The sequence below is a fragment of the Leptodactylus fuscus genome, chromosome 4 (assembly GCF_031893055.1).
Source record: "Leptodactylus fuscus isolate aLepFus1 chromosome 4, aLepFus1.hap2, whole genome shotgun sequence".
Lineage (NCBI taxonomy): Eukaryota > Metazoa > Chordata > Amphibia > Anura > Leptodactylidae > Leptodactylus > Leptodactylus fuscus.
The window spans coordinates 118,026,865-118,041,442 of NC_134268.1; the positions used below are offsets into that span (position 1 = coordinate 118,026,865).

General features: G+C 42.3%; 1 protein-coding gene across 1 annotated transcript in view; it reads right to left on the reverse strand.

Moving 5' to 3' along the window:
* Window positions 1-14,578, reverse strand: part of RETREG1 (reticulophagy regulator 1) — an 83,874-nt gene that overhangs the window by 52,653 nt on the left and 16,643 nt on the right. The gene's annotated exons all lie outside the window — the stretch shown is intronic.

Consider the following 14,578-nt stretch of genomic DNA (forward strand, 5'->3'; position numbering starts at 1 on the left):
TTGTCTCTGGCATGGGGGGAGTCACCGAGGGGGTCAGCAACTATTTAGATCTTGTGTTGCGGCCCTTTGTGTTGGCTCTCCCCTCATACGTCAGGGACACCATGGATGTCCTCAGACACTTAGAGGGCATCCATGTTCTTAGTGGGGCGGCCCTTGCGACCTTGGATGTAGAGGCGCTCTACAGCTCCATACCCCATGACAGGGGGTGTGGGGCTGTGGAGCATTACCTGGGGACCCGGGGGGAGCAGTTTGGTGATCATAATGACTTGGTGATCCAACTTTTGAGATTTGTGTTGACACACAATGTGTTCATGTTCAACGGCAAGGTGTATCATCAGCGGCGGGGCACCGCGATGGGGTGCCCCGCCGCACCTACCTTTGCCAACCTCTACCTGGGTTACTGGGAGGAGGTGGTGGTATTTGGCAAATACGCTGAGACCTGGGCCCAGCACATAGTGCTGTGGCTCAGGTTTATTGATGACATTATCATTGTGTGGTCAGGTACCTCTGAGGACTTCAGGTCATTTGTAAATCATCTAAATGTCAACGATTTGAATTTACATTTTACATCCTATTATCATCAAAATACCGTTGACTTCTTGGATATTCGCATCACCTTGAACATGGACGGTACATTTAAATCTACATTGTTCCGTAAACCGACCGCCACTAATGCCCTGTTGGAATGGGGGAGTCATCATCCCGGCCCACTGAAAAGAGGTATCCCAAAGGGGCAGTTTCTCCGTTTACGGAGGAACTGCTCCGACTTGGATGATTATGACACAGAAAGTGGACAACTGGTAGACAGATTTACAGCCAGGGGTTATCCACGGGCATTACTGAATGCAGCTCGAGCGTCGGCGAGACGAACCCCTAGGGATTCCCTTTTGGTCCCAAGGAAGAGGGACAATGACAGACAACTGATACGCCTGATTGGGCCTTTTGACAATTTCTCACGGGAAGTAACGAATATCATTAAAAACTACTGGGGGATCCTGAAACAGGACCCAGAGATCCGGGATTCGATCCCAGAACGACCCTCGGTGACATTCCGTAGAGGAAGGAATATAGGTGACATTGTGACACGCAGTCACCTTTCACCTTTGAGCAAAGATAATACCTGGTTGGGTAGGACTAAAGTGGCCGGCACGTTTAAATGTGGCTCGTGCAGAGCTTGTGCCTATATACAGCGGGGCACTGAAATCAGGGCCTGTGCCACGGGTCAAACCTACCAGATCAAAGATTATTCCAATTGCAAGACAGAAGGGGTCGTTTATGTGATAACATGCCCATGCCCACTGAATTATGTGGGTAAAACCCGCAGGGAACTGCGCCGGAGGGTACTCGATCATGTGGGGGATGTTGTAAGGAGAACTGACACCCCAGTCTCCAAACATATCTGGGAATGCCATGGGGGTGACCCCTTTTCCCTGAGATTTCAGGTCATTGAACGAATCCCCAAGCACATACGAGAAGGCAACTGGGATAATCAGATTTTGCGTCGTGAAGCATTCTGGATATTCCAATTTTCATCTGTTAAGCCCCGGGGTCTTAATGATAATATTTCATTTCTGCCATTTGTCTAGATTAATATTAATCAGCATCAGTTACGTTTTAGTATCGTGAGTCGATAGTTCTGCATGTAGATCTCCATCACACGCACTTTCTGATTTACGGTGGTGTGCTAGGAGACATATCAGCATGCTGAGAATGAGCAGTAGGACATAATTCCTGATTATATTAATTATTTATTTGGTGATGGTTCATACAGTGCGGCCATAAAATGCGGTAACGCACTGGGTTTTATTATAGCGGACCACCTCTGTCAACTTTGTAGATTGAACTTGACTGTAATCCCTTGCAGAGCGAGGAACAGGATTATGTCGCCATACCGGGGTCTGTTGGCTGATGATAGGATGACACTGGCTGTCTTGCTTAAATCTACTCTAATCATACTTACCCAGGTACATACTTACCCATTGTAGCTTCTCTGGAAACGAACGAGGTCTCTCGCTAGCCGAGCCTTAGACACGCCCATGACACTCCTTCCGGGTCTTGTGACACACATGGAACCGCCCTTTCCTAACCGGATTGGACGGTGGCGAGAGGGGGCGGGTGATTCCTCACTCCGTGACTATATAGGAGTGAGGTTACGTGAACGCAGTGTCAGACCTTATGAAAGTAGCGGCACCTACCATACGGGTCCCGCGAACTGCGGTTTTTACCGCACACCATCATCTAGGTGTCTCAACCTGATAGATAGGGCTATGCTAGTCTCCTGATGAGATTTAAATGAAACGCGTCGAGACTAATCATGTTGTTTTAAGGAGTAGACGGCTGTTATATACCAATGCAGCCACTCCAGTATGTTTAGGTACCCTGACTGTTAAGCTGGAATAGGGCTTGAACATACCAGTGCTGCGGGTGGTCATCACAAACTGGGCAGCACTTGTTCAAGATAAATGTTAGCCTACTCCAATTTGTTTGGTGTTGCTGCCTTGTAAGATAGCAGCTCACCACTTGCCACTTTGGCTCTGGCTGTTAATTGGACGCAATATCTCCTGTGTTTATAAACAGTTGCACTTTGTCTTAAATGAGATAGAGACATAGATACATTGTTTAGGTAAATCTTTATTCAGGAATATTAGACACCATTCCGTTACAGCTCGAGTCCCACAGTGGATTGTAATCATAGGTGCTCACTTCCATAAGGAGTACATGAGTTCTTTTCCACAACATTTTAAATTTATTTAATAAAAGTTATATTTTATAGTACTTTAGTAGGGGACACTTTTGTGTTTTTGCATGTAACATTAGTCTCCTTTGATCCTGGTTTAGTAGTTATTATTATATACACCATCATACATCAGGGAATCAGATACACAGATCAGCACACATTATCACACATCAGGGAATTAGATACACAGCTCAGCACACACCATCACACATCAGACCTTTATTCCAGGTTTCTGTAACAACCCAGTCATTTTTCTTCACTGCTGTACATCAGCTTTAAAGGGCCAGAGTACTGTGGATGACACTGTTACATAAGGTCACATACACACAGCTTTACTCCAGGTTTTCATAACAACTGATCACAGGTTTTTCACTGATATCCAAACTGAGATACACATGATCACATGACGCTTATGGACACACACTTACAAATGACATACAAAATATACCAATGCAAAATTGGGCAGTTCTGATGCGGTCACTACACAAGCAAAAATCAAATATACTGTGCAACAGCAGGTTTTTCTGCTAAGTATAAACATATATATATATATATATATATATATATATATATATTTACATGTCATGTACTATTATCACTCTATACTACCTGCTACACTGTACTTTTTGGAATCACAGGTTGGGTGAAAGCTAGATGAATGCCTTAAGGTGTGTAGTTTTTAAATGAGATCACTTCTCAGGGGTCTAAACTGTGCTGGTACCTCTGGGACTCTGCATAAATGTCTTAGAAGGGATGCTTTCCTGCTGCCAAGTCCATGATTCTTCCTTTCTGCCCAAATAGAAGTTTATACCCAACCAAAAACAAGGTATTGTATTGTTTTTTGTTTTTTTTTAAGTTTCATTTAGTTTCATAGCCAATTTCAAATGAGTTCAGTGAGAAACGTGTGTTCACAATGATAATGATATCATTCCTTAAAAGGGGCTGTCCAGAACCTAGGAAAGCTGGATACTTATGACCTATCCACAGATGCCCAGTCGAATGGGAGTAGAGCTGCAGTTCCCAGTGTCACTGCTACAGGGACTGTACCTCTGCTCCTTTCACTTTATTAGAAGCAGAGCTGGTTCTGGCGTGAACTAGATATACGACTTTTGACAGGTGAAACAGCTGACCTGCAGGGTCTGGATTTCGGATGCCAACTGATGTGATAATGATGAACTAGGTCATCAATATCCAACTTTACTAGGTCCTGGATTTAAGGAATCTAATTTCCAAAATGGGCTCTTTCATTTCTCAGGACTGTGTTTGAGTCAAGTGAACTAGGGCCACACACGGCATATTTCTATAAATTGCAGAATTATGCTAATAAAAAAGGAAGGTTTGTTTTGCTGATACTCCTGTCTTTGTTAGAAAGAGTAAAGGCTAAAAAATGGAAAATTTGAAAAAAAAAATTGCATTCAGAAATTTTGCCTCCATTTTGTTTTTAATTCCTGTGGAACACCTAAAAGGTTAACAAAGTTCCTAAACAAGGTTTTGAATAATTTCAGGGGTACAGATTCTATAATGAGTCATTAATGGAGATTTTCTATTGTTTAAGTACCTTATAGTCATTCCATAGCTGAATATGTCCCTAGAAACCAGAATCTTAAAGTTTTCTGGAAAATTTGCTCCTAAATATAGAATTTAGAAGTCTTCTAACATCCTACAAAAATTAAAGGACATTGAAAAAAATGACGACAATATAAAGCGGACATATGAAAAATGTTAATTTTGTGTAATATGGCTTATTAAAACAATTGACACTATCCAATTTGATAATTTTATGAAATTATTTTTTTTTTTTAGAAATAAACCCAAAGCATAATAACCAAACTTAATCACCAACATAAAGTACACTAGTCGTGTTAGTACAGGAGGAGTAGCTGGAGGGATGGTTGGGTGTAGTGCAGAGCTCTTTCATCTTCCCGGAGTAGCCGGGCTAACCGCATGGCCAGCTCTGCTATATCTCACTATAGAAATGCATTGACCAGCGTTGATTGGCCAGTCTACGGTATTCGGCCAATCAACGCTGGTTCTGCCGGAGGAGGCGGAGTCTAAAATCGAAACTGCTGTGGATCAATTTTAGACTCCGCCTCCTCAGGCAGAACCAGCGTTGATTGGCCGAATCCCGTAGACTGGCCAATCAACGCTGGTCAATGCATTCTTATGCGAAAAAGTCAGCTCCGGCATATCGCAAGCTGACAGGGATCCCGATATAATAAAGGTACTTGATGCCCCCAGACATGCTTCCCCTGCTGTCCCAGTTGCTTTCCAGGGTGTTGGCATCATTTCCTGGGGTGTCTTAGTGGACTTGGTGACCCTCCTGAGTCGAATGGTAGGATCCCCTGTAGTGAAGCATTTTCTCCCATAGACTATAATGGGATTCGATATTCGATCGAATATTGAGCGGCTATTCGAAGCGAATATCGAATCTCAAACATTTTACTGTTCGCTCATCTCTAATAATTACCCATATCCCTGGGGTGTTCATGTGATCTCCCCAAGGGCATTTGCTGGTTATCTAGTGACAATCTGCTTCCCAGTTTCACTACTACTCCCCCACCATCCACTCCACCATATTTACCTCATAATCTTCCTTCCAGGCTTCTTCCTGCAGGATGGCTCCTTCTTGTTTTCTGTCTGCTGGGGCGTGCTATAGATCCAGCGCTGCTCTGTGCAGCTGATAATCCACCGATACTGCGTGCAAGCAACATCAGAGACCTGCGTAGTAGAGGTGGATCGTCGGCTACAGAGCACCGCTGGGTTTACAGCGCACGCCAGAAGTCACAAAAGAAGGATGGACTGTTCCACAGGAGGAAGACTGGAAGGAAGAAGGATAAGTACATAATGGAGGCCGGGTTGAGTAGGTAGGGAAGGGCTAGTAGTTGTGAGCAAGATAGCTAGAAAGACAGGGAGAGGGTGTGTGATGAATGGCCCAGAGTTATGTTTTTTTTCAGTGTCCATCTCATATATATTTCCTATTTGCCAGGCCAATTTTCCCCCTGCTAATCAGTCTGTAGCAGGATGTGGAGATAGTGTCAAATGTCCAAGCCTAATTACTCATTGGAAGTAGCTTTGATCATCCCTTTGTCTCACCCTAGGTACAGCATTAGCATGCCTGTGCTAACTTCGTTACCCCCACAGTGGGCTTTCCTGTAACACAGGGCTGGAAACAAACCTTATTAGACACGTCGGTGCCAGCACAACTTCAAAGCGTTATGGATTTATGATGATATTATCCAAGGAAAATATGATACAGTGATCACAATAGATTCCTCAGATGCGCAGTGCAAAAGCGCACGTTTCAAGCCCAAGCGCTACCAGATCAGAGGCCTAGGAAGGGCCCCAGCACTGGACTCATTACCCATAGGGGATTGGGGTATCGCCCTTGGTCTCTACCTGATGGGGACTTCGTTAGGAGCCCCATCATGCCCTTAGCCGAACAGTGGTTTCACCTGATAAAGAGTTATGGTCGTTTATAGTTATTCTGGTACAAGGTGAGGGGGCCGAGCTGCCCACCCTGCTGACCTCATTGTGGGAGGGGGCTGAGGGGAGATATATTATCACCCATGACAGGACCCCTGGTCTTCTTGTTCTTCCTGGTCTGCTGGCATTTGTCATTAGGTGCTGTGATGCTGGGGAAACTGTATTCCTTGGACTATTGTCTCTATTGCCTATGGAAATACCATGCACCCTGGACTATTCTGTTAATGGGGTAGTCAACCCCCTACCATCTGTGAACTACTTAAATGACTCTAAAAAGTCATGTGCCCTGGATTTCATGAGTGGAAACTCCAGAGACCCAAACGGGTATATTTCTTTTTCTAATCTTTTATTCTTTTTATCTTACTGTACTGTACCATACTTTTCTGTAACCGTATAAGCTTGTATCCGCTAGCATATGTCTCTATGTATGATGGTTGTCTAGTGTTGACCCTCTTGGGTTAATAAAAACTTTAGAAAGCTTGTGTCGTTTTATCCTATAAGACCCGATCCTTCTCAGGTTGAGAGCGGACAGTAAAAGGTAAGAAGGTGATTAGGTGGGCTTTGGCAAGGTGTGATCCTTCACAGTGTGTATGGAAAGGAGGGAGGTGAGAGTGTGGCTAGCGTTGAAGTTACATAGCAGGAATCTGAACCTTGTAAACAAATGCAGAAGATACCAAGAGCTCCCAGAGACACACAGAAATCACTCAAAACACTGCTAACTAATTAACCCATTAATAGCACTAACAAACCTTTTTTAAAACATTTTTGCCTGGAAAACCCCTTTAACCACTTCCATACCGAACCAATTTGTTGTTCAGAATCAGATACATTTTCAAGTTATTTGTATGTGCAGTTTTGAGGGCTGTAACATTTTTATCATTTGGATTATTCAACTTTCTTTTTTTTTTTTTTTTTTCAGTGACACAGGGGTTTTATTTTTATGTTGTTCATATTTTTGCAGGTGTTTTATTTTATATCTGGGAAAATATGAACAAAAGAGGTGGGAAAACGTGTTTGTTTTTCACTTTTCTTTTTTTTCTATTTAATAACAGAAAGTACTATGTTTTTTTCATACTGTGTCCCCATAAGGTCCTGATAAAAAAAAAATTTTATTCGGAAGAGGCTGATTTTCCCTGTAACTGAGGCTGGTACTCTTAGACCCAGTTGCAGGAAGTATATAGTCTCCTGCCCATTACTATAGAGCTGATCTGGGTCCTATAGCAACTCTAATACAAGCTGATCCCAGATCACGTTACCGCGGGGTCAGAGTACAGCCACATCATTGCGGCGCCCTTAGCGGTTTATACACTGCTCATTGAATCGCTCAGGTAGATGCTTGTAGCAGTGCAGGAAACAGGAACACAGACACTGAATTGCACACAAGTTCAGGCTTTATGTAACGCATACACTGCTTTTGCAAAGCCACAGGATAAACAAAAACAAAAAACAAACTCCTTCTCGGATGAGAAAACTAACTTAAACGTAAGGAAACTTTTCCCTGACTATACAGGAGACTGGCTACCAGTCTCCCACCTTGGCAACAACCACGGGTGGCACAGTACCTGCTTTGGAGGTCTGGTCTGGACAGTTCAACTCTGTGTGGTGCCACATCGCTGGAGTTCACACCCAGACTGCCACTAGGGCCCGACCAGTCAGCTGACCTGCCTGGTGCGAATCTCCACCACACACCCTCCAGGTGCCTGGCTGGAATGTACCCGACCCCCAGACCACACCCTTCACTCTCTCACATACCCCCTCCCCCTCTCAGTTCTGACCCCTTGGGGTGAACTCCAGCCACCAAACAATAAGTTCGGGACAAGGCATCCGCATTGCCTTGCAGTTTCCCGGCTCTGTGAACCTAAAGTTCTGAAGTGACAAGAACCACCTAGTCACTCTGGCATTCTTGTCTTTGGTCCTGCTCATCCAAGTGAGCGGCGAGTGGTCAGTCACTAAACGGAACTGCCTCCCAAGCAGATAGTACCTCAGGGCCTCTAATGCCCATTTTATGGCCAGACACTCCTTCTCCACTATGCTGTAGCTCTTTTCTGCTGGCGAGAGTTTCCTGCTCAGGTAGTTGACTGGATGCTCTTCTCCATTCATTCGCTCAGGTAGATGATTGTAGCAGTGCAGGAAACAGGGTCACAGACACTGGATTGCACACAAGTTCAGGCTTTATTCACATGTAGCGCATACACTGCATTTGCAAAGCCACAGGATAAACAAAACAAAAAACAAACTCCTTCTCGGATGAGAAAACTAACTTAAACATAAGGAAACTTTTCCCTGACTATACAGGAGACTAGGAAAATGTTTGTTTTGGTACCGTGTTAGCCAGTGGTTATGAAATATAAAAAAACAAAAAAACTTTGCAAACTGAAGACTTGCAAAGTTTTTTTGTTTTTTTAAATTTCATATACAGGAGACTGGCTACCAGTCGCCCACCTTGGCAACAACCACGGATGGCACAGTACCTGCTTTGGAGGTCCGGTCTGGACAGTTCAACTCTGTCAGTATAGTGCCACACCGCTAGTCTTCACACCCAGACAGCCACTAGGGCCCAACCAGTCAGCTGACCTGCCTGGTGCGAATCTCCACCACACACCCTCCAGGTGCCTGGCTGGAATGTACCCGACCCCCAGACCAAACCCTTCACTCTCTCACAGAGGCTAAATATGGAGACTGACATAACGTAAACAAGCATTCAAAATTAAGATAAGGAGCAGTAGCAACTTAATTAGTGGTGAAGAAAACTGATCTCATCAATAAGATATATTATAAAGTTTCTTATGTTAACCTTCATTATTCATTAGAGGTATCACCTACAACCCAGTCAAAATTCTTTAGGCAGAATAGACTTTCAGAATATGAAGATGCCTCACCTGCTCTCAGGATGGTTCAACACACAAAAGCTAAGGCCGTGTTCACACAGGGTTTTTTGGTCTGGAACCTGAGACGGAGGCCGATCCAATCCAAATACGGGTAGCTGTGACTGGATGCTAGGGCAGTGCACTTGCATCCAGTCGCGCACTCTGCTCTGGATTAGGCCCAAATGAATGGGCCTAATCGGGAGGAGGGAGAGTCTTCGGGCGGATGCGAAATGCAACTCTGCCTGAAGAATGAGCATGTCCTTTCTTTTTCCTGGGAGCCGGAACAAACGACTCCCGGAAAAAAGAACTGACCGGCTCCCATTGATTTCAATGGAAGCCGTCTTTTTGGTCAGGATTTTGAGGCGGATTGAGCCACTGAGTCTTTCCTTAGGATGATTCAGCAAATAATATTTAATCAATATATTTTTTTAATATAAATATTTTTACAGGACAATGCCAGACCACTTGTTGCTGTTCCTACACATTCTACCATGGCCTGTAGCACCTCCGGACATGTCTCCCATCTAGCACATCTGCGGACAATTTGGATGATTTGTAGGCCCAAGTGCATTCAGTGTGGCATAACATTCCTTAGACATACATTAATAACTTCATTGATAGCATGAATAGGTCTTTGAGTGAGTATATGGTATACGGCACATGGTGAATAAATGGAGAAGATTTGAATATTTTGTTTCTGTTTTTTTTTTATCATTTACATATCATTAACATGTCTACTGGCCCTACGATTTCCATAAGTCAAAGACTTTTCCTTCTTGGTGTTGCTATTTCAATGTTGAGGAGCATATAAAAATAGTTTCAAAGTGGTTCTAAGAACTGGGTTACAAGGAAGAGTAGTTCTAGTGAATGGACATCAATAGTGGAATTTAATCCACACATGAGCGTCCCAAAGGTAGACTGTTTATTGGCAGATGATGCATATGGAGTGGTTTGAGTATATCTTGCCAGGAATATTCAAATAAAATGTACAGTCCTGTAGTGAACTTTGTAATTGATGTTCCTGTGATGTTAGGGCAGCTAGACAAGTGCCCTGTCAGCATAAGTAGCACCACGCAGACGGGTCCATGTTTAGTCCATTTTAGTAGGCAGCTGTTTCAGATTGTCAGATTATCTGTCTACACTATTTAAGTAATATTACTAACAACACATAACCTCAAACATCCAGCCACATAGCACTTTTTAATGGATGTAGTCAATTAAATTTATTAATTGTTGTACTGTATTTGCTTTCTTGTAGAATTGCTTTTACATTAACCACTTGAAAAAGCAAAAGATGGAATAACAAAATAAACATGACTGAAATCGGTCTCCATTAAAACAGTGGAGAGGTCACGTGTGACAATATACAATTTATTATATAGAGTACAAGTAGATGTACAATTTACAGTAGATCTCTGAAGCTTGCACAATATGCTCCAAATATTGCCATATACTCCAAACTAGCTTCAGAAACTACTGCATGATACAGTAGTAGCACATTACACAAACCATATACAGTGAGATCTGTATTGCAGACTTACATCTTTAATAGTCTTTTCTGTATTATTTGGAAAGTGCCTCGAGACCTACAAAAGGTAGAGGATTCTCACCTTACTTTACATTTTCAAAAATGATATATCAAATGCTAATATAGCTTTTGTGTATACTATAGAATTGTTATATTTTCTTAAATGAGACCTTCCAGAAGTTTCCTTAACACAGCTCATAATGCATTAGCTCGCAATGAGTGGCCGTCAGTTAGCACTTCATGACAAGTATACACTGATAAAGTACGGACTGTTACTGTACCCATGTGATCAGCAGCACAGCAATGGCTGTAATACACAGCTGCAACCCCAAGCTGATGGCAGACATCTGAGGAATCTGAAGCTCAGAAGTAAGATATTAAAAGAAACTGTCAGATAATCTGCCAAGTTACTGTATCTTATTTGATAGTTCTTCTTTAACCCCTTAGCGACCCTTGACGTAACTGTACGTCATGGGTCGCATGGGGATGTATGGAGCGAGCTCACACGCTGAGCTCGCTCCATACACGGCAGATGCCGGCTGTATAATACAGCCAGGACCTGCCACTAACAGCAGCGGTCGGTGCCCGAGCCGATCGCTGCTGTTAACCCTTTACACACTGCGGTCAAACGTGACCGCAGTGTGTAAACGGCGCCGGCGGCATGGGCGCCGCCATGTTTTGCCGATCGCCGCCCTCCTGAACGTCACATGTGGGCGGTGATTGGTTGCTATGACAGCCGGAAGCCTATTGAAGGCTTCCAGGCTTGTCTCTGCACTAGATCTATTAGACGATGCCAGAGGCATCGTCTAATAGAAGTGCTGCGATTTTGCTATTCACTGCAATACTGTAGTATTGCAGTGAATAGTATGAGCGATCAGACTCCCTAGGTTTCAAGGTACCTAAGGGGTCTGATCATAAATGTAACAGAAGAAAAAAAAAAGTTTTTAAAAGTATTAAAAAAATAAAAAAAATATAAAAGTTCAAATCACCCCCCTTTCCCTAGATTAGCTATAAAAGTAATTAAAGAACATTAAACATAAACATATTAGGTATCCCCGCGCTCCAAAATGCCCGAACTATTAGAATATTAAAACATTTATCCCGTACTGCGAACGGCGTAGCGGCAAAAAAAATAAAAACAGCCAAAAAGCGTTTTTTTCAACACTTTGCCTCCTATAAAAAATTGAATAAAAAGTGATCAAACCATCAGATCTTTCCCCAAATGGTATCAATAGAAACGTCATCTTGTCCCGCATAAAAATACACCACAACCAGCTCCATACATGGAAATATGAAAAAGTTACAGGTGTTAGAACATGATGACACAATTTTTTTTTTATATTTTGCAAAGTTTATCATTTTTTTAAAAGTATCAAAACATTTCAAATACTATATAAATTTGGTATCACCGCATTCGTACTGACACGTAGAACACAGGTAACATGTCATTTGTACCAAACAGTGAACGCTGTAAAAATTAAACCCATAAGAAAATGGCGCAAATGCATTTTTTCTCCAATTGCACCTCATTCTGAATTTTTTTCCAGCTTCCCAGTACATTGCACAGCATATTGAATGGTGCCATTACAAAGTACAATTTGTCCCGCAAACAATAAGCCATCATGTAACTCTGTGAACTGAAAAATGAAAAAGTTATGGCTCTTGAAATGTGAGGAGGGAAAAACGAAAATGCGAAACCAAAAAAATGGCCTGGTCCTTAAGGGGTTAAAGAGTACCTACAATTCTTATAGATATCAGTAGAGGGCAGTAAGCTGTGATTTCCAGTGCTCTCAGTCACTCAATGTCATGACTTGGTAACTGCTACAATACAAGGTACAGGACACACTCCTACAACATAACTTAATAACTTCCTCCGCTTTATTGTTTAGAAATTTATCATTATGAATCATTGAACAGGATGATATAGGTTATGGAGAAAAATTTTACCAAAACCAGTTCCAACCACATCCAAAATGATGGAAGAAATGCAAACTGAACAAATGAATGACAATTTGTATCTTCATATATAATTGAAACAATTAACCAGTATTGTATGAGAGTCTATAGCTGGCTGGCATAGGTAAGTGCACTTCTACCTATTGTCACAACTGTACTTTATTTTCTTCATAGTTTGCTTTTTTCTGAAGTGTGCTCCATGTAAAACGTATTGTGACATTTATGAAACTCCAACTGGTGTCAAAAAAGGAGGAATTGTAGGCACACTTCACTTTAGTGCCAAAAATAGTGCCGTTTTTGTGCTGCTCACACCACTAAACAAAAATGAACAAGGAATGAGCAGGGCTGTATAGGGAGGGGTGTAGCATACACTGAGCTGCACATTTATATGGGTTTTGTACAGACACTTTTCAAGGATAGGGCATATATGTCAGACCGCAGCAGGTACAATGTGAGCAGAAACTCCCCTAACATCTTTCTTGAGAATGAAGTGCTACCACAATCTCAGGAAGAAGCATAGAAGTGGAGTGCTTGTTTCTATTTTCTATGTTGTTTCTATTTTTAATCATTTACAAATATACTTTTGAACATCACATTTTACAGATTTTTTTTCATTAAAATTTTGTACACCATGTATCATTTTCCTGTCACTTCACAATAATCTGCTACTTTGTGTTGGTCTATCAATAAAAAATCTCAATATAACGTGTATAAAAATGTTAGTGGTTGTAAGGTGACAACATGTGAAAAAGTTCAAGGGATATGTATTCTAGCAGTGGCTAAGGAAAGAAAGGACATTAAATATGGAGATGCACCTCTCTTTTACCAAGATTTGGTCCCATCCATTCTAAGCATATCCACTAGAACATCTGATGTGTGGCTATTCCCATTCAGGCTCCCTTTCGCTCATAATGGTTGTGGCATACTGATTCACACCCCAGGACCTCAAATACATTTGGGACATATCAAGTATTTCCTCACTGGAGATCCCATCTTGGTTGCAAATTATTGGAGCTGCTACCTCCAATCCTCAAAGACAGTCACTCGCAGCTGCTGCAGAAGCTCAAGCAACCCAAGCCCAGATGCACCATGCAGAAACAAGATACAGCAACTTCTTAGTGGACACCCAGTATCCCTTCACTCCTATGCTGCAGAAGTGAACTCAGCTTGTTCTCAGAGATGTTGCAGCAGAGTTATCATCTTCATGTATCCCTTGATGGTTTTAGATTGATTTCACTTCTATACCACAGCTCTCTTCACTATGGACTGAATTATTCAAAATATTTGTTTCGTATGCAGAATCCCCAGGAGCGTGTCAATATGATTCCTCTAGGGCATGTAACATACCACTTCCATTTATATATGCTGTGTTCTAAATCCTTTGATAGTATTACGTTTTCTTAAACTGTTCGTTCATGTGTAGTTCAGAAGGTATGATCGTATAGGCATTCGTCAAATGACAGACATCCCATACCACCTTCCTTATACTGGTACACATCTCAGAGTAGCATTACCAACTAGTGCTATTGGTTTTTCCACCAAAAACAGAGTTTTTATTGAAGAAACTATGTTAATCTCTGTACTAGCTCGCAGAAGAGTGTACACTAGCTGACCTGACACCCACTATCCCATGCACTCCCCCTCCTTAGTGATCAGAGGCCCCAGGGTACTCTGTGGGCTCATTTGCATAAAGTTATTAACCATGATCACAATGGAACGGCGGGGAGAATTTAAAAAGAGAAGGTATTAGTTGAAGGTATTAGTCTATCATTGGTGTCAAAACCACTGACACCAATGATAGACTTCCTTTAAGGCTAAGGTCCGTCGAGGCAAGCAAATAAACGCTGCAGAAAAGAACGCAGTGGCAACACATCACGGTTTTCCCTGCAGCGCTTTTCACACATACCTATAGGAAAACCACCAGCAGTTTGTCCTCTGTGCATATTTTCCCCCAATGTGTAGATGGGAATCACAAGAATGCCACCCACTTTGCAGGGACTGTGAAAT